Here is a 20,683-nt window from a genome sequence, read left to right as displayed (position 1 = left end):
TTATTAATGGTCAGAGAAGATGTAGAATTAGTAACTCAGAGGAAGTGTTATATAAATATTGAAGAATGATGTGAAAAAATACAGAGAAAGAGGTTAATTAATAAGCTGCTTATTCAATGATATGTAAGCAAAAAGTGAAATCCCACCTTTATCTATGTCATATTGGTTATGAAATTTATCAAAGATTAAATTCCAAAACATTCTTTCATATACATATATATGTATATATATGTTCTTAAAATCATTTTTTAGCAATGAAGAATATCAAAGCCAAAATAATGCCCTGAGTAACATAACTATAAAAAGTCTTAATTTTAGAATGAATTCACATGTATTTGATGCTGAAATTAAATCAAATTGTAATTAATTCTGTTAATATGTCCACTTATATCTTTATTATATAAATAAATAAAATTAAACCATTACAAAAAAAAACTCACATGATTTTTGCCTCAATTTCTAAAACAATCATATTATCAAATTCTTTTAAACAGCAAAAATGCTTTTATACAAAATACTTGGACATACTTAAAAGGTAATTCGATTAAGTATGTTAAGCAATTTTAGAGACAAGATATCTGGATCAAACACTTTATCTAAAGCATCTCCCTTTAATAAAAAAGAACTAGCCAAACTTATCATAAAAATGGTAACACCAAATAGAATGCCACCATTTAACAATTGACATCAAGAAATCTACTGAGAAGCTGAATGTATCATATTTCTTAATTCAATCTATTTCTTGACTTAAAGAATAAATTTATTAAGGTGGAGAACAAATTAGTAATCTGGAGAGGGAATATATACCATGGATTTTTGGAAAGCAACCACATGAGGGTCCTCAGTATAAGAAACTGTCTTACTTCATTTCAATATTTTTCATGACATCCTCCCGGGTGAGGAGTTAAATTTCTAAAGAACTTTCTTCCCCAGTGTTCCATGAGAGAGGTAGGGCAAGTACTACTGAGATTTTACGAAAAAGAAATCTGTTGGCATTAACCCTAGCCCTGGGTTTTTGCCTATGAAAGATGCTCCCCTAAAACTGGGTCCACGGTGGGTCCAGGTGGAGGAAAAAAGGACTAGGTGGAGTCAGGGCCTAGTGCCCTCCTTTTTCAGAGGCATAGGCCAATTATTATATTTTTTTTCTGTATCCTTAACACACCAGCATATCTCAACTAGTTGAATCACCAGATGGAAATATAGCAAATGTTTCCTTTTTCTTTCTTTTGCATATAAGTGTTTATCTTTGATAATGATCTCCAAAAGTTCTGCAATTGCAACCTGATAGAAAATCTTTATTCATCAAATTTCTAGGTACTTATCTGCTTCCAATAGCAGTGAGTTGACAAAGCAGAAATTAGATTGTCTCAGGATATACAATATGGCCTTTCCTCAGGTATTATAGGGGCTTCTCTACAGCAGCCTGTAAATGGGAAGGCACTTGAAGAATTTCTTGATGATGATCCATCAGAAAGGAAACTAGTCATGTAGTAAGCAACTTGTTGAGATCAACTTCCTCAGCATAGCACAACACACATGAGGAAAACATCTGTATCATTAATGATCTTTTTCCCATGGCATCATGAAGTTTTGGCATATCAACATTCTGACTCATCAAATAAATCATTCTCTTCTGAAATTGGAATTTTCTCTAGTTTGGTGGAGGAATGAAGAAGCAGCATACTTAAAGTGTCAGTGGCAAACCTCTAAATGAAGTTCCAGTATACCCTTTGATCCAGAAATACCACTTCTAGGTCTTTATCCCAAAGAGCTAATAAAAAACTGGGAAAAGGATACATATGTGCAAAAATATTTATAGCAGCTTTTTCTGTGGTGGCAAAGAATTGGAAACTGAGAGGATATCCCTCAGTTGGGGAATGACTGAATAAGTTGTGGTATATGAATGTAATGGAATACTTTCATGTTATAAGAAATGAGCAAGCAGGGGCGGCCAGGTGGCTCAGCGAGTAAGAGCACCAGCTCCAGTGTCGGGATGACCTGGGGATCGAATCCAGGCTCAGATACTTAGCACCACACCCAGAAATAACTAGCTGTGTAACCTTGAGCATGTTACTTAACCCTGATTGCTTAAAAAAAGAAAAAAAAAAAGAAATGAGCAAGCAAACTTCAGAAAAACCTGGAAAGAGGATGTTACTTAACCCTGCTTGCTTTAAAAAAAGAAAAAAAAAAGAAATGAGCAAGCAAACTTCAGAAAAACCTGGAAAGACTTATATGAACTGGTGCTGAGTGAGGTGAGCAGAGCTAGGAAAATATTGCATGCTGTTAAGAGCTACCTTGTGTGATGACTGCCCTTGATAGACTTAGTTCTCTGGAATACAAAGATCTAAGTCAACTCTGAACAGATCATGATGGAAAATACTGTACACATCAAGAGAAAGAATTTTGGAATCTGAATGCAGTTGGAAGCATATTGTTGTTTTGTTTGTTTGTTGTTGTTCTTGTTGTTGTTTGTGAAAATATGTTTAATATGAATGTATGAGTAGAGCCCATATTAGATTGAATGCCATCTTAGGGAGGGGAGAGGAGAGGGTGGGGGAGAAAATTCAAGATTCAAAATCTTTTGGAAGTGAATGTTGAAAACTAAAAAAATTATTAATTAATTAATTATAAAAATAAATGATGTTGCAGTAAAACCAATGTACTGCCAAATAACTCCTAATATTAGAAAGTAAGTGGCAGTTCTGGGAGATATAGACAATAAGTTGAGAGTGGTTCAGAATACATCTCCTTCAAATACAGCATAAATTTTTGCTCAGGTTTACTCAGGTTGGCCAATTTATTAGATACTTAACTGCATATCATACTCAGTGAGGAAGGTCATATAGTAGACATGCTTTTTAAGGAATTCTGCCAGATAAGTCAATAATGCAAAGATACTTTTTTTTTCTCCTTATAAATATACCATAAACTGCTTTTTCTCAGTTTTGGATAACTGCATGGTGTAGTTTTAAGTGCAGAAGCTGTAGAGAATCTAAGCAGCTAATTATGGTCATCAAGAATTTTTGATCCTCATCTTTCTTTAATATCTTTAATTACATAAGTCTTGATGAATTTTCTTAACAATTTTATAGTCCGTTGTCTTGTATCTTGGGGACTAACATTGCTATTACTTCTTAATAGTTCATGAAACCAATCTATTACTTCAAAGACAGTAACACAATTTTCATGTATTTTAAAGTGCTGCCAGTATTTTTCTTAGAGGCTTTTACATTCAAAAACAGACAGTAACTTCATTCCACAGCTTGGCGGCCCTGAAGCTTCCTGTGTTCAACCACCTCCATGCCATGCTAGCCCACCTCCACCTCACCCTCATCTCAATCCCACCTTTCCATATTCTCTGCAAGATCCACCTTTCCCCTCCTCTCCCCTCCAGCACCAACTTTCTGCTCATGAGAGAAGTTAAATAGCCCTGTAGGGGCATGGATTGACTGTAGGCGGTGCCACATGATGCCTTGGAAGAGCAGAGGAGCTGTAATTGTCTTATAAAGCTACTTTCTATAGCTTCATGTAAGAGTATAAAGATTACTCCATTTTTCCAATTAGAAATATTCACTTGAGAAACAGAGTTAGAATGCTCTTCATTCAATTGGTACTGTGATTTAATTAATTAGTAGTATTAGTAGCTAAAACACTGTGAAATTAATATGCAACATAAATTTAAAAGGCTTTCTATTGAATGAATACCACATACCTGTGTCTCACCAATTGAATCTACTATAGTATTACAAAAAGAGGTGCAACATCCTTATATTCCATGATAAATAACAGGGAAAGGACACAACCATTATTTAAAGTATGTATAATAGGCACAAATAATTAGGGAGGAAGCAGGACTACAGAGGTTGACAAAACAAACTGAAAGGGATATGAAGAAATTTTTGAAAATGAAATGAAACAGTCATTCTTAATACAAAGATAGATTATCAAGGAGACAAAAGCTATAAAAACTTGGAATAAGTTTGAAGGGGAAAATACACAACACTTAAATTGATATTAAGTATGAAGAAAGGGGAATGGCTCTCAAAAGAAGCTCCTTTTACATTCAACAGAAGACAGAGAAAGAAAGAGAAAAAGGAAAGGAGGAGGAGAAGGAGAATGAGGAGGAGGAAAAGAAGGTGACGATAAATTGTGATCATGATGAAGAAATGGCCTCAAGATATATCATGGGGAATCACTCTAGAAAAATGAAAGTGTTTTTAATATATTCTGTGATCTCATCACATTCTTATCATCATCAGAACATTAGAGGATTGTGATTAAAGAAATGGTGTCTCTAGTTTTAAAACTGCATGTGGATGTTTGGTCAAGTCACATGCCTTTTCTGGAATTCAGTTTAATTATCTGTGGGACAATTAGATCATATCTGAGGTCTTTCTAAACACTCTTAATCTGTGATTCTAAATTACGCTAATATAGCTTTAACAGTTTATTTAAGTAGGGAATTAATATGACCCAAGCCAAGATCGATATTGTATATTTCTTCCCTGAGATCCTTTAGTGGATAGTTGATGCAAGTGATAGATATTTGGTAGAATTGTAAACTTGGAAACAGAAAGATTAGAGTTAAAATCTTGCTTAATAAACTTACAAGTTATGTGACTATGGGAAACTTTTTTCAGACACAGTTTTCTTATCTGCAAGTTGAGGATAACTATAGTACCTACCAACAGATTTATTATAAGAATCAAAAAAGATTATATATATATATATACATATATATATATATATATAAACACTTTGCAAACCTTAAAGAACTACAGAAATGCAGGATATCTACCTAAAAAAATAAAATATGAATAGCTAGAGATTAAAATGGATGGACCTGGAAGAGTTCACAATTAAATGAAATATTATTGGTTCAATTATAAAGGCTATTACTAGATATGATTTGTATAGTTATAATATATATTTTTAAAAACATATAGCTTTTATCCATTTAAAATAAATGTCTCCCCCATGGAATGTTTCAATTGTATCTAGATGATGACATATATCATAAATATTGCTGTTTAGACCTCTTTTTGGTGGTATGAATCAATTTCAATTAACATTATCAATTCATTTATTCTTTAAGCATATATAAAGTACCCACACTAATATGAGGATAATAAAAAAATGTTTTGGAGTTACTCAGGATGAACTCACATAGTCTATGCAACCATTTTGGAATGAACCCAGATGTTCACTATTACCATGTAAGAGATCTTTTAAATCCTATAGACCTAGTTCCCCTAATTACATGAGGGAATGTCAATCCCTAATTACAAAATGAGAGAATGAGACAACAGGATTTCTATGTTCTCTTCTAGTTTTAACATTCTGTGATGCACAATGGACATTTTACATTTAAAATATAAAAAAAATATAGTATGTATATACATGATTGATAAGAAATACTATGAAAACCAAATATTTATGTGTGTGTATATAATATATATGATATATACACATATAAAATCATCCTTTCTTTGCTTTCTCCCTTAGTGATCTCATCATCACATGATTTCAAATATCATCACAATGAAAATTACTCCAAAATTTATATATACTGTTCTAATGTCTCTTTCATGTTAACAATTAAATAATATGCAGTTCCATGTGGTTTACTAAAAGGTATCACAAACTAACCTGTTCTCAAAGGAATGCATTATACTGTCTCCAACCCAAACCATTTTCAAAATGACCATATTTCTGTCACTAAAACCAACATCCTTTCTGCTTGAGCTTTGTAAACTTGAAGACATATTTGATTCTTCCCTTTTTAGACTCACAAATACAACCAATTACCAAATTGTGTCAGATCTCCCTCCCCAAATATTTCATCTATATTACTTTCTTCCTTTCCCACTGAACTGATCCTTGCCCAGGTCCTCATCCTTTCTCACTTAGACTGCTGTCATTGCCTCTTAATGGATTTGCATGCCTCTAGAACCTATCTTTCATTTATCTTCTGCATGATGCCAAATTGATATTCCTGATATTTGAATCTAGCCATATCTCAATCAACTTAATGTCATTGTCTCTGGGAATGTAAAGTCCTCCACCTGATATTCAAAACTTTCCATGCCCAATAAATCACCTACTTTTCCAATCTCATTTCAAATTATATCCCTTGACCGACTTCCTATTTTAGACAAGTGAAATTACTAACTAATTAGTCCATTCTTCAGAAATCTTTCTTTGTTTAGTGAAACTTGTGAAACATTTATAGCATAAAGCTAAATCTTTACTTCTACTAGCAGAGACTTCAAAATATTTCCATAATACAATACAGCATAGTATCACTTAGTAGAAGTTTCTAGCATGTTTGGTGACCCCTTGTGGGAAGCCTAGAGGAGGACATCAAAAAGAATTGCATAGGATGAGCAGGTATGAATAGGTTGTGACCCAGATCATTGGAAAGAGGACAAAATTGAAAAGATTAAAGGACCATCTGAATATATTTTGGATTTAACCATTTGTATAATTTCCTTGAGAATCAGGATCATTTTTTTCCTTTGTATCTAAAGCATCTAGCATAATACATTAATTCACATTATAAATAATAAATGCATGTAAAAATGAATTGAATGTTTACTTTTATTAATATTATTGCCAACTCTTGATTGGGTAGACATTGCTACTGACTTCTTTTTCCACTCTTCTCTCCTGAATTGCCCTCTCCTTTTTCTTCTTTTAGTCCATTTTCCTTTCTTTAATCAAAGTTCAAAATAGTAAATGTTAGTGAGGATTTAGAGATCTGGTAAGGAATTGTTTAGTAAATGGGGCAGAAAGAGGGGACAGGGGCTCATTTATTTTTATTTCTCCACTATAAGCCTCTCTCCTCTTTTGGAATAGCTAGAGAAAAAGATGGTAAAGACAAAGTTGAGTTTCAGACAAAGTCAAAAAGAGGAAATTAAGAAACATTCAATATTCTAGAGGTAGAATGTCATAGAGAAAAGATCATGATGGGTGGAGTCAAGATGGCAGAGTGAAAGTAAGAACCTGCCTGAGTATGCCCCCAATCACCTTGAAACACGTGTGTAAAAAGACTTTAAACAAATTGTGGAGCTCCAGAACCCACAAAGTGACAGAGCGAAGTACATCTCCAATGGAGGAGAGCCTGGAGGGCCAAAAGAAGGATTCATCACATTCCTGGATACAGTCCTGGATAGGCCATGCTGGCACAGATTGGTGGTACAGATGAGTCTAGAGCAGACCTAAGGTAAGTGAAGCACCGGAAGCTGTGGTGGTTTCCAGACTTCTCAACCCACAAATTCCAAAGAGGAAGTAAAACGATAGTGGTGAAACCCTGTTGGACCTGGTTGAGAGAGGAGTATTATCTGGTTCCTGTCCCTGAAGCAATGGAGATGGTGGCATGTATTGGTGGCAGCAACTGCAGGAGAAGCAGTGGTAGCTGCTACTGGAGCCCCAGGTTCACAGATGGTGGAGGGACCAAGTGGACTATCAGAGAGCAATTGCAGAAATTTTTTTTCTGGTGCTGAGGCAGGATTCTCTTGCTTGGCCCTGCTTGGATCTAGGTTGCAGCCTTGAGTAGAGGTTCTGGAGTGAGGAGGAGGCAGGTGTGACAGCGCTTGTGGCAGCTGTGGAGAGGGAGACTTCCTCACAATTCTGAGGCAGGTGCCAAAAAGTAACTCTGACAATAGCTGCACAAAACCCCAGAAATTTGGGACACAGCACTCTCCACTCTGGCAGCAGAGTTCTACCATGTCAAAGAGCTCAAAAGTCAACTAATTGGCTGGGAAAATGAGTAAACAGAGGAAAATAAATCAGACTATAGAATCTTTTTTTTTTTTTGCCATGAAGATGATGAAAATATAGAAATAGAATAAGACAAGAAAGTCAAATCTCCTCCATCCAAAGCCTCCAAGAAAAATATGAATTGGTCATAGGTCATAGAAGAGTTCAGAACAGAGTTTGGAAATCAAGTAAGAGAAGTAGAGGAAAAATTGGGAAGTAAAATGAGAGTGATGCAACAAAATCATGAAAAATATGTCAACAGTTTGCAAAAGGAGACTGAAAATATATTGAAGAAAGCAATACCTTAAAAAGAGACTAACTCAAATGGCAAAAGAGCTCCAAAAGACAATGAGGAGAAGAATGCCTTAAAAGGCAGAAACATCCAGATGCAAAAAGAAGTTTAAATAATCACTGAAGAAAATTATTCCTTCAATATTTGAATTGAGCAAATAGAAGCCAATGACTTTGTAAGAAATATGTATATAAAATAGACACAAATGAATGAAAAAATAGAAGACAATGTAAAATGTCTCATTGTTAAAAACAACTGAAATTGACAATAGATGCAGGAGAGATAACTTAAACTTATTGGTTTACTTGAAAGCCATGATTTAAAAAAAAGAGCCTAGAGACCATCTTTCTTTCTTTTGTTTTAGACACCATCTTTCAAGGAATTACCATGGAAAACTGTCCTGATATTGTACAACCAGAGAGCAAAATAGAAACTGAAAAAAATTCTCTGATTGCCTCTTGAAAAAGATACCCAATGAAAAACTCACAGGAGTATTATATGAGGTGTGAAAATCATGTAGAAATTTCATATTGGAACTCAAATATTCCAATATTATATTAGAATTCAAAATCATGTGGAAATTCCATATTTCTCAGGTCAAGAAGAAAACATTAGAAGCAGTTTGGAAGAAATAATTTGAGTATTATGGAAACAAAGTCGGGATAACACAAGCACCTTCTACATTAAGGGATCAAAGGGCTTGGAATATGATATTGCAAAGGTCAAAGGAGCTAGGATTAAAAACAAGAATCACCTACCCAGCAAAATTGACTAAAATAATACAGGAGAAAATATGGACAGTCAAGGAAATAGAAGACTTTCAAATATTATTGATGGAAAACACTGATTTAACAGAAGATTTGAATTTCAAATACAAAAATCAAGAGAAGCATGAAAAGGTAAACAAGAAAGAGAAATTATAAGGAACTTATTAAAGTTAAAATATTTACATTCCTACATGGAAAGATGATATTTTTAACTCATGAGATTTTTCTTAGTATTAGGTTAGAAGAAGTATTAGAAGAAAATACACACACACACATACATCTAAGAAATCTAAAAAATAAATTTAAAAGGTGAGAGAGGAGTATATTAGGAGAAGGAGAAAGGGACAGATAGAATAGGGTAAAATGTCTCACATAAAAGAGGCAAGAGAAAGCTGTTACAATGGAAGGGAAGATCAAGGAGGTGAAAGGGAATAAGTCAGCCTTACTCTTATTGAATTTGACTTAAGGAGGGAATAACACAGCAGATTTTTTTTTAAGGAAGAAAGAAAGAAAGAAAGAAAGAGAAAGAAAGAAAGAAAGGAAGAAAGAGAAAGGAAGGAAGGAAGGAGGGAAGGAAGGAAGGAAGGAAGGAAGGAAGGAAGGAAGGAAGGAAGGAAGGAAGGAAGAAAGGAAGGAAGGAAGAAAGGAAGGAAGCAAGAAAAAAAATATGTGGAATTTCATATCATTTAATTGTTAACATGACAGAGGTATTAGGATAAGATATATATATATATTTTGGAGTAATTTTCATTATCATGACATTTGAAATCATGTGACTGATGACATCAGTAAAAGAGAAATAAAAGAAATGAAAAGTTCAAATTAAGCCTTAATACATTGTATTATATAACCTCTCTAGATTTTTAGCTTCTATATATTTTTTTTCCATATATTTAAAATGAGTTTGACTAGATAAATTCTAAGGTCCTTCCCAGCTCTAAAATCTATAACTCTCTAATCCAACATTCAGGTCTAGCACCTTGAAAATTATATTGAGAAAATTCCAAGAGGTAAAATCCTTAACCTGATATTTTATTACTAGTGTTCTCTGAAGCTGCAGTTTATTGCGTTCAAGGAATGGTCTAAATATATTGTGCAATAGGAAGAGAGATACTTAAACATCTGCTTAGCCACAACAAAAAAGACAATAAAACTAATGTTACCTTCCATTTTTAATAACACTTTCTTCTTTTTTCACTGAATCTCAGTTTTAAGGATATCACAAGTATTTTTAGTCCAATCTAAATCTGACAAAATAATTCTTTCTGTAGTATTCTTCCCAGGTAGTCATCTAAACTTTAGAAGAATTTAAATCAACAATTCATAAACAAGCACATTTTAAGTTTCTGTACGTACCAGACACTGTCCCAAGTCTAATGAACTCACTTTCTCCCAAGTCATTCCATATGTTTTTTTTTTTTAAAGCAATTGGGGTTAAGTAAGTTGCTCAAGGTTACAAGGTCAGTTATTTCTCGGTGTGGTGATAAGTATCAGAGCCCGGATCCGATTCCAGGTCAAGCGAACTCTGGGGCCAGTGCTCTTACTCACTGCAGCACCTGGCTGCCTCTAAGCAACTGGGGTTAATTAACTTGCTCAAAGTTACACAGCCAGGTGTTTCTGGGTGTGTGCTAAGTATCTGAGCCTGGATTCAGTCCCAGGTCATCCTGACTCTGGAGTCAGTGCTTTTACTTGCTGCACTACCTGGCCACCCCCATTCCATATGTTTTTGATTAACTTTAATTGTTTGAAAATTTTTGTAGTATTTTATTGTTTTGCAGGGGTTACATATATGCATACTTGTGTGTTTTATGACAGTAAGCCTAAAATTTCTTCTCTGCAATATTTACCCACTACTGTTTTTACTGGCCTCTGGGAATCTGGCCTTCTTATATGAGTCAGTATTTTAAATGTTGACTCCAGTTCTCACCTACTCTCTAAGCCTTATTGTATTCAGAATAAAAATTTTAAGTTCCAAGTTCTTTCTAACCCCAAAGACATAGAGGATTGGTATGAAAGATCCATCACACTAGAGTTAAAAGGGACCACATTTCAGGACAGGAAGGCTCCCAGCAAGTCAGGCAGGAGCAAGCCCCAGCTCAGCCAAACAATCAGAGATCCTGAATCCCAGTGTGGTAGATTAGACAAATGCCAACACCAGTACCCCACTCTTGCCTTAGCATAACCAGGGGAAGCAGCAGACTCCAGCTCCAAGAACCACCATGTTTTTCAATGTAGCCTTTGGAAAACATAGAAAAACCTTACCTGGACTCAGAAAATGATAGACACCACCAGTAGGACCCCAGCTCAACAGCAAGTGAGATGCCAGACCCATACAGTCTTCAGCAGTGTCAGTTAATCCCCTCTACCTTTACATCTCCTCAATGTAGCACCAGACACAATGGCTACCTGTGGACCTCAAGGCAAAATCAGTGTAGCATCAGGTAACCAATTAGGGCCTATAGCCACTAGCAGAAAAAGCCTGTGACAGTGCCCCTTCCACCCTGGGAGCAGAGGTTAAACTTAAAGGAAAAAAAGGCCAAAAATATAGCTAAAATTAACAACAAAAAAGAATCTGACCATACAAAGGTATTATGGTGACAGAGAAGACCAAGACACAAACTCAGAAGAAGACAACAATGTCAAAACACCTATGGACAAAACACAAAAGAAAATTAGGAAAATATCTCAGGGCCAGGAAGAACTTGTGGAAGAGCCCAAAAAGGAACTTAAACATCATATAAGAGAGGTAGAAGAAAAAAAATAAGAAAAGAAATAAGAGATATACAAGAGAATTGTGAAAAAAAAATGAGTCAACAGCTTGGAAAACTTCCTAAAAATGGAATTGGTCAAGTAGAAAAGAAGGTACAAAATCCACTGAAGAAAACAAATCCTTAAAAGTACAATTGGTCAAATGAGAAGAAAATACAGGTGCTAAGAGAGGGAAAACAATAGCTTAAAATGTAGAATTGGGCAAGTAGAAGTTAATGACACTATGAGAAATCAGGAAATTATTAAACAAATTCAAAAGAATGAAAAAAATAGAACAAAAAGTAAAATACCTGATGGAAAAATCAACTAACCTGGGCAAAAATCCAGGAGACTCAATATCAGAATCATTGGACTACCTGAAAGACATAATAAAAAGGAGGACCTGGACAGCATCTTTCAAGAAATTATCAAGGAAAACTACCCTGATATCTCAGAATCAGATGGCAAAATAGTCATTGAAAGAATTCACCAATCACTTCAAAGAAGAGAATAAATAAAATAAAAACCCTAAGAGACATTATAGCCAAATTTCAGAAATATCAGGTGAAGAAAGATATACAAGTGCACAGGAAGAATCAATTCAAATAGTGGGGAGTCACAATCAGGATCACACAGGACTTAGCCGCTGCAACATTAAAGAACTGGAACTCATAAAATAGGATATTCTGGAGGGTAAAGGAGCTAAGACTACCCGCTGACCTGGGAAAATTAAGCATAATACATCTAGGAAAGAAATAGTCATTCAATGAAATAGAAGGATTTCAAGCCTTTATATTAGAGAAAACAATACAAAAATTTGACCTCTAGCATCAGGACCCAAGGGAAGCAGAAATAGGTAAAAACAGGAAAAGAAAACAGAATGGATTCAATGGAGCTAAGTTGTTTACATCCATACATGGGAAGATGATACTTGTAGTTCTTAAAAATTATATCACTAAAAATACAGCTAGAAGCAACAAACATAGACAGGGGGTATAAATATAAGGTGAATTTGAAGGAATGACATAAAAAATATTAAGGGATGAGAAAGAAGAGTACAATGTTTGCAGAAGGAAGGAAAAAGTAGAATGGGGTAAATTGACTAACATGAAGAGACAGAAAGACATATTACAGAGGAGGGGGTGATGGGAGGGCAGGCAAAGGGCATCACTTGAAGCTTGTTATCATCAATATTGGCTCAAAGCGAGAGTAATATACAGTCAGATTAATATAGAAATCTATCTTACCTGAGAAGGGAGTAATAAGGTAGGAGATTAAATAAAGGGGAAGAGGGTGGGACTGAAAGAAGGAAGGGCAAATCAGGGGAGATGGTAGACAGAAGCAAAACAGTAGTGAGGTAAGGAAAGATAAAAGGAGAGAGAAGACAAAAAAGAGGAAGAATAGAATGGAAGGGAATACACAGGTAGTAACAAAATCTATGAATGTGAATGGTATGAACTCTCCAACAAAATGGAAGTAGTTAGCAGAGTGGATTAAAAACCAGAATCCTACAATGTGCTGCAAGAAACACACTTGAAGCAGAGAGATACACAAAGAGTAAAGGTAAAGGGCTGGAGAATATCAAACTGCCTAACATTTACAGAAGAGGGGACATGAGAAAGGGAGGGAGAAACATTTTAAAATCAAAATCTTGTAAAATGTATGCTGAAATTTTTCTTGATATGTAATTGTGGGGAAAAAATAAAATACTACTCAAAGAAAATAATCAGACATAAAGAAGTGATCAATTTTCATCTTCCCACTATAAATAATTAGAGTTCTTTGTAAGTTATGTTATGGAATAGACTATATGATTATTACTCTAAGGTTCAAAAGACTCAAAAGCTATATGAATACACATATATGATCTGAATCAAAGTGCTTGCTGTCTCAAGGAAGGGGGAGGGGAGTGAGAGAATTTCAAAGTTAAAATTTAAATACAAAGATTCATGTATAGATAGAAATATATATATATGTGTGCGTGTGTGTGTGTTTATGCACATATGCATATACAGATATGTAATATATATGTACATACACATATAAAATTTATGTGTAATTGATAAAAAGTAAGTTAAAAAAAGAGATTCCATAACAAATAAAAGCATCTCTTCTTTAGAAGGACAATAGAAATTGTCACATAAAATAATTTAAAAGTTTTTAGCCTATATAGTTTAAAATGTGGCAATCACCATTCCTTCCTGAATTATCTGCATAACCTTTTGGGTTATTTTGTTCTAACCCATATTTTGTTCTAACCCATATTTTGTTCTAACCCATATGTCTGAAGTTCTTTATGTTTATTGATGTCTATAGTAGTGGCATCTGTAATATGAAAACATCAGAATTGTAGTGAGAAGAATATTGCTTTTTACATTCCAATAGCTGCATGAAAATTAATGTGAGCCCTACACTGAAACACTCTAATGCAAGGACCATTTTTACAAAATAGAATAATTTAGCTATGGCATACAAATGCAAGCATAGAAAAGCTTTTAGTCATTCATCTTCCAGTCAAAATAATTAGGGCTGTCAAATTCCACAGTGCCAGGGGATTCATGTCCATAGGCTTCCTTATGTCTGTGTTTGAGTCCTCTGTCTGTAGTTGTCAATATAACCATGCTCATTAACATCAATGTCTGTAACAACACCATAGGTTTTGGTTTAAAATTCCTCTGTGTCTCAAGAACCTCATCTTTCTGCTGCGTTGCAGTTTGTATTCTGTTCTCTAGTTAGGAAGACTATAAACCTTCTGATAACATGTTCTGAATAAAAAATAGAAGTGAAACCACTTATTATATAACAGAACTATAAAAGGAAAAGCATTGTATTTTACCATTGTAATACTGTTTGGTCTAGTATATGATTATGAAGGGTTAGTCATTTAATGAAAGACTTAATCAATGCAAAAGGAAATTTTGCGGGCATAAATTACTTGAATTTTATCAGGTCTTTGTCATAGCATCATTCAAGAAATATAAGAGATATTGGGAAACTATTTGTAGCATAACTATGTAATCAAATGTTTTGTTATTGCTATTTAAAATATTATATATGGTCAGTGAATATAGACCAAGAAAATAGTCAGGCACTGGATCAGAAAGCTGGTAGGTGTCAAATATAGTATCTGAGGGATTTATTTTGTGAAACTTGGTTATTCTAGCTGTTTTAATGACTGAGAAAACAACATACCTTCAATGGTGATGACAACTGAACATTTAAAAATAGAACAGAGAGAAGGACAAGAAGAAGAATACAAAAGATACATACAGAATACAAATACTTCTGAAAGTGACAGATTTGCTTAGTCTGTTGTCAGATAAAAAAGCCCTAGCCAGAATCATGCAATGCTAATGGAAAGCCTAAGCTGCCTATTTGGACCTAAAAATGTTTGGACACTACAGCATTATTTTAGAGCATTGCTCTGCTGCATAGCACCTTAGAGTAAGTACTTATTAGCTTATACCTTGAAACATATTTTTTTCTTTACCTCTCTCATTCTCTGGGATCTTTAATATCCTTTATAGCATTTAGTCCCTCATTCTGCCCAGTAAACATGTATATGAGGGTAAAGTACAAAAAATATAGTAATAAACACTACATGGTTGAGATTTACAATACTCTATTTTGTAATTTTTTTTTAATAATTCCCTTAACTAAGTGATAAAACATGGCACATAACCACATCCTACTAAGAGTCCTTAAAAAAAAACTACCAGATTTGTGGAGATGATCAATGAATTTTAGATTGATGTTTTACTATCTACTCAAAGTGGCAGAGTTGAAAGGAGGATCCTGAGTTAATGAAGACATGCTTGCAATATAAGCAGCACATTGTAGTGGATAACATGTTGGACACGAATTCAAGAAGACAGATAGAAATTCCACTTCAGTAATTAGCTGAACAATTAGGCAAATCATTTAACCTCTCTGACCACGATTTCCTCATCTGTGAAACAGAGAAGAATCTAGACCTAAGAAGGCAATGTGGGCCTAGTCTTCTATATATATTCCTTAATCTTTTTGTTTCATAGAATACACTTTTTTCACTCTTTTATTGTAGTGGACCAGAATATAGGCATTTATTCTGTACAAAATAAGTTTTATAATATCAGAGGATTTGTAGAATATAAACTCTATTCAATTGAGAAAAATCACTAATAAGAAGTCATATACACATAATTATGATATTTCTGTTTAATTTCTTAGAATAACTTCATATAAATACATCTTTAACAGCAAGGATTGTTCTATTCTTGTATTTGATTCCCCAGAATTTAGTACTGTATCAAGCATATAGTAGTTGAGTATTAATTATTGTTTTTAAATAATAAGATTCTCACATTTATTGATTCTTGATTGATTTGTACAGTGCTTTAAGGATTAAAAGTAACTTTCTTCACGGCAACTCTATAAGGTTAGATATGCAAGTATTATTATTAACATTTTGCATATGAGGAAACTGAAGCTCAGAGAAATTAGGTGACTTTTTCATAGATAGCAAGTCAGTGCTGAAGTGAAAGCTGGAACCATGTATTTTGATTTGGGGTTTAGGGCTAGTTTTACTACTCTTGGTGCTTTTATCTATTACAGAAAATGCCTCACATTACACAGTTGTCTTGGCATTAGGTTAAGGCAGAGGTTTCAAATGGCTCCTGCCAGGAAATGACATTTTAACGTCACTACCCTTTTCCAGTCCACAGACTGTTCTTATAGGTTGTGATCCTTGGGGTCATACATCTCTTGTTAGGCTGACAATATGCCTAGTATCCAATTCAAGGCTGGGTAGTTTAATTTAGTCTTCTTTAAACCCTTAGAATAGCAAATGGAACAAGGTCTATTTTTTTTCCTTCTGCTTGAACCCCAGGTTACTTTGGTTTCCCATCAAAACTATTGCTTGGCAACTGTCTGACACATCAACTTGACCAATGCTCCATCAGGCTTGACCTCAAAGAATCTTATGACTATGATGTTTGTAATCACTGTGTATACTTGAAATTGTAGAACTAGTAAGTATTACATTCTTTCTTTCCTTCTAGGCACTTCAATGTGGGAAATTCATCCCAAGGTAAACTGGGAGTCCTGAGTAAAATTCAGCATAATGTAGTAGACAGGTACACAGAATTTAGGGTCATGAAGTAACAGTTTAAATCTGGGTTCTAATACTTGATGGCCATGAGGCCTTATAAATTTCATGTAATCTTGTGGAGTTACAATTTCCTTACATGTATGATATTGTAATCTTAATATCCCAACTGTCATAGTCTTTTTGTAATTGAAATCCTTTGTAAACCTTAAAGTGCTATATAAATGTGAGCTATTATCATCATGGCCTTATGATGCAAACTGGAAAACACCCCACAGTTTTCACTACTAGAGTCATAGATTTTTTTCCATTAATTATGCTTTTTCAGTAGAATAAGACTATTAAATACAATAGGGCCTTAGCTTGTAATATAAATAATAATTGTTAATATAATATATAAAATAATTACACAACTTAAAATGTATGTTAAAGAACCAAGTTTACCAAAGTAGAATTTGGTACTCTTGTGGCTAAATATTAATTGTATAACCTAATCTTGATTGTAATAACTCTTTGGAGAAAAACTTGTCTTGCCTAGTGATAAGACTAGATGATCTATAAGGTCCTTTCTGTCCCTAAATTCTAACTCATTTATTAATCAGAGGTATAACATGATTTCTTTGAACTGATCTTTCCCTTAGTTATGGTATCCTCCCAGTTTTGCTTTCACTCACTTTTTCTATCTCTCTGTCTCTTTCACCACGAAAATATTTACTGGACAGCATCCTCAATAGCACTACTTCTGTGTGCATCATAACTGGAATATGTCATAGTTTACTTATGTCCATCAAACTATTCTTCATTGACTTCTGAGTGTACAACTTTAATTTTTCAGGACTGTGTACTAAGATTTGCAATGATAAAGTATTACATGGACAAAATTAATGTTGACAAGGAATTTTTAATCTTTTTTTATCCTTTTATTCTACATGTATATATACCAGGATATACAGCTCAGGTTCACTTAAAAAGCAGTAAAATTTGCCGAAGTCTTGTCATCCCAGACTCTTTCATCTGTTAGATTTTAGACACAGTTCCTTGTCTCTATAAATAATGCCAATTTAAAACATGCGTATGTGTGTGTGTCTGTACAAATAAAATGGACTGGAAAATCCAATGGTATGTCATAAATTGATTTGCTAGACAATTTTCATCCATTTATTTATTTCATATATGACTTATTAAGCTCATATATTTTGTAAAATCTTAGCTTTCCTGCGAAGGTTTTATAATATTCTGGTACTTGATACAATAATTCCAATTCGAACTGAAATAAAATCATATAGTATATTTCATTAATAAAGCACTTCTTTATTTTGTCTCTGAACTGAACATCATGCAAGATGGTGGCAAGTACCCATTGTGAATCTTTGTCTCCATGACTCTGGTCTTGTCTTATATCAAGCTCATTGAATAGAACTATCTCTATGATTAAATTTATCAAAGTATCTTTTGTAATCTTGACAGAAGATTTGGAATGATTTTATTTTATTTTTAAAGCAATTGGGTTTAAGCAACTTGCTCAAGGTTACATGGACAGTTATTTTGTGTGGGTGTTAAGTATCTGAGGCCGGAATCCATCCCAGGTCTCCCGACTCCGGGGCCGGTGCTCTTACTCACTGGGCTACCTGGCCGCCCCAGATTTGGAATGATTTTAAAGCAAAGATTTCTGGCTGGAGTTGTCTCCAATGCTCCATTTTTCTGTATACTGGGCAAATTATTATTTTTAAGTAAATGTACAGAATCTTGTGTTCTCCATATGTTACAATCAATCACATAAGTGCAAGATGCGTTCTAATATAGAAAATAATCTTGGATAAAATCTTTCTAGTGTCTTCTCATGTTTTTGTCAGGAGTACCCTGGATACACATTCTCATAAATGGAATGGAAAAATCTTAGAAATGAGAAGGAACATCAGAAGTTGTTTAGTTCAAACCATACATGAATAGGAATCCTCTCTATATCATAATAATCAATGGCTATGCAGACTTTGAATGAAGACCTCAAGTGCAAAACAATATAATATCACTCAAAGCATTTTATGCCACTTTATGCACCACTCTAATTTTTAGGGTTTTCTTACATGAATGTAAAAAATAATACCTTGCATATTTTACCTGTAAATCCCATAGCATCCCTTTGGATCCAAGAGTAATAAAATTTCCTGGTGATATTTCTCCAAACACTTAAAAATAGTTATCATTGCTTGCTGCCTCATTATTTTCTTCTTCAGGCTAAATACCCCCAGTTCCTTTAAATAAACTTCATTTTTCTTCACCATTCTTATCATGATAACTATAATCCTCTTGATACTGATCTTATGGTCAGACTAGGGAAAAGAATGGTGGGGATATCATAATACTAACATCTGAATAAATTCATCCTAGGGGTGCTTTAGTTTTTTAAACTATCTACATTGATTCTTATTGAGCTTTCAGTCCACTAATAGGCCCACATTCTTTTGTTTTTTCATATAAACTGATATTTTGTCACTGTTTGGCTTCCCTGGTCCCCTTTACATCTCAATTAAAGACTTACTTTCAGCAGGAAGCCTTTTCCAATGTTCGTTAATCTTGGTATCTTCCCTCAAGAATGATCTCCATTTATCCTATAATATCTTATATGTACATTTGTTTCTATGTAGTTTTCTTCATTAGACTTTGGAACTTCTTGTATTTCGTGGTTGCTGTTGGCATTTTTTCCCATTTTATTTTTATCCCCAACACTTAGTACAGTCCCCAGCATATTATAGGTTCTTATAATGCTTGTTAACTTCACTTGCTTCTTGACTTGAAAATAATCTGGGAGGGGGTGGGGTAGGAAGGGAAGCATCCCAGTGTAACTCCTGATAAGCATTAGGGTTTTTCACTCCCATATTAACACAAAATGGGCTTTTAAACCACTTAAATTCCCATTTTTTCCTACAGAGGATTTTTTTATCTAGCCCCATGTTCACTATCTTATATTTTTAAAGTTGATTTTTGAACTAAAGTGCAGAACTTTCCATTTTCATTGTTAATTTTCATCTTATTCAGTTTGGTCTATGATTCTAGCCTGCCATAGTTCTTTTGAAGTTTGTTTCTATTTTCTACAAATCTAACTATGCTCCTCAGCTGCATGCCATTTACAATTTGACAAATATGCTATTTATGCTTTCAACCAAGTTATATTAAATTAAGAAAAGCTGTTTGAAAGTCAATTCTGAAAAGAGGTTTTTATTAGTTTTTTAAACTTCTAACTTTTAAAGTAAGTAAACTATAATCTGACAATATAGATAAGAGATACATAAGTAGAGATAAACAGTTAGGTAGAGAATATTATTTTCAGAAATGATTACCCAAATAAATTAGGTATATTTAAGAATGGCAGTCTGAATTACCTTCATGTCAGAGTGAGTATTTTAAGAATTTAATGCAGTCATTGTAGGATTAGGAATTAGTTGAGAAATGAGGAGAAGCAGGGAAATTTTCAATTTCCCTCCAACCTATCCCACCTCCCACTTATTCTATTTTCTCCTTTGAACCTATCCCATTTCAAAAATGTTTGCTTCTAACTACCCTCTCCCCTAATCGGCCTTCCCTTCTATCATGCCTCCTCTTATCCCCTATCACCTATTTTTCCTGTAGGGTAAGATACTTTATTGAGTGTGTATGTTAATGCCTCTTTGAGCCAAATTCAATAAGAATAAGGTTGTTTCATTCCCTTTAAGCTTCCTCCTCTTCCCCTCCATTGCAACAGTTTTCTCTTGCCTCTTTTATATGAGATGATTTACCCTAATCTATCTCTGCCTTTCTCCTCCCAATTAATTCCTCTCTCACCTCTTAATTTCATTTTTTAGATATCATCCTTTCATATTCAACTCATCCTGTGCCCTCTTTCTATGTAAACATGAACATGCATATGCCCAAACTCAATATATATTTATATACACATACACCCTCCTATAGATATATATGGATACATATATGTATGGATACATATGTATGCATACATACATATATGTATGGATACATATGTATGCATACATA

The 20,683-nt window shown here is 34.0% G+C and overlaps 1 pseudogene; it reads right to left on the bottom strand.

The window, feature by feature from the left end:
* Positions 1-1,089: 1,089 nt before the first annotated feature.
* Positions 1,090-20,683, bottom strand: part of LOC138142748 (DEP domain-containing protein 1A pseudogene) — a 27,145-nt pseudogene continuing 7,551 nt past the window's right edge.

The sequence above is a fragment of the Petaurus breviceps genome, unplaced genomic scaffold (genome assembly GCF_028583685.1).
Source record: "Petaurus breviceps papuanus isolate PSGF00001 unplaced genomic scaffold, PetGlider_PUasm1.0 90602, whole genome shotgun sequence".
In the NCBI taxonomy this organism is placed as follows: Eukaryota; Metazoa; Chordata; class Mammalia; order Diprotodontia; family Petauridae; genus Petaurus; species Petaurus breviceps.
This window is presented reverse-complemented; position numbering and strand designations above follow the sequence as displayed.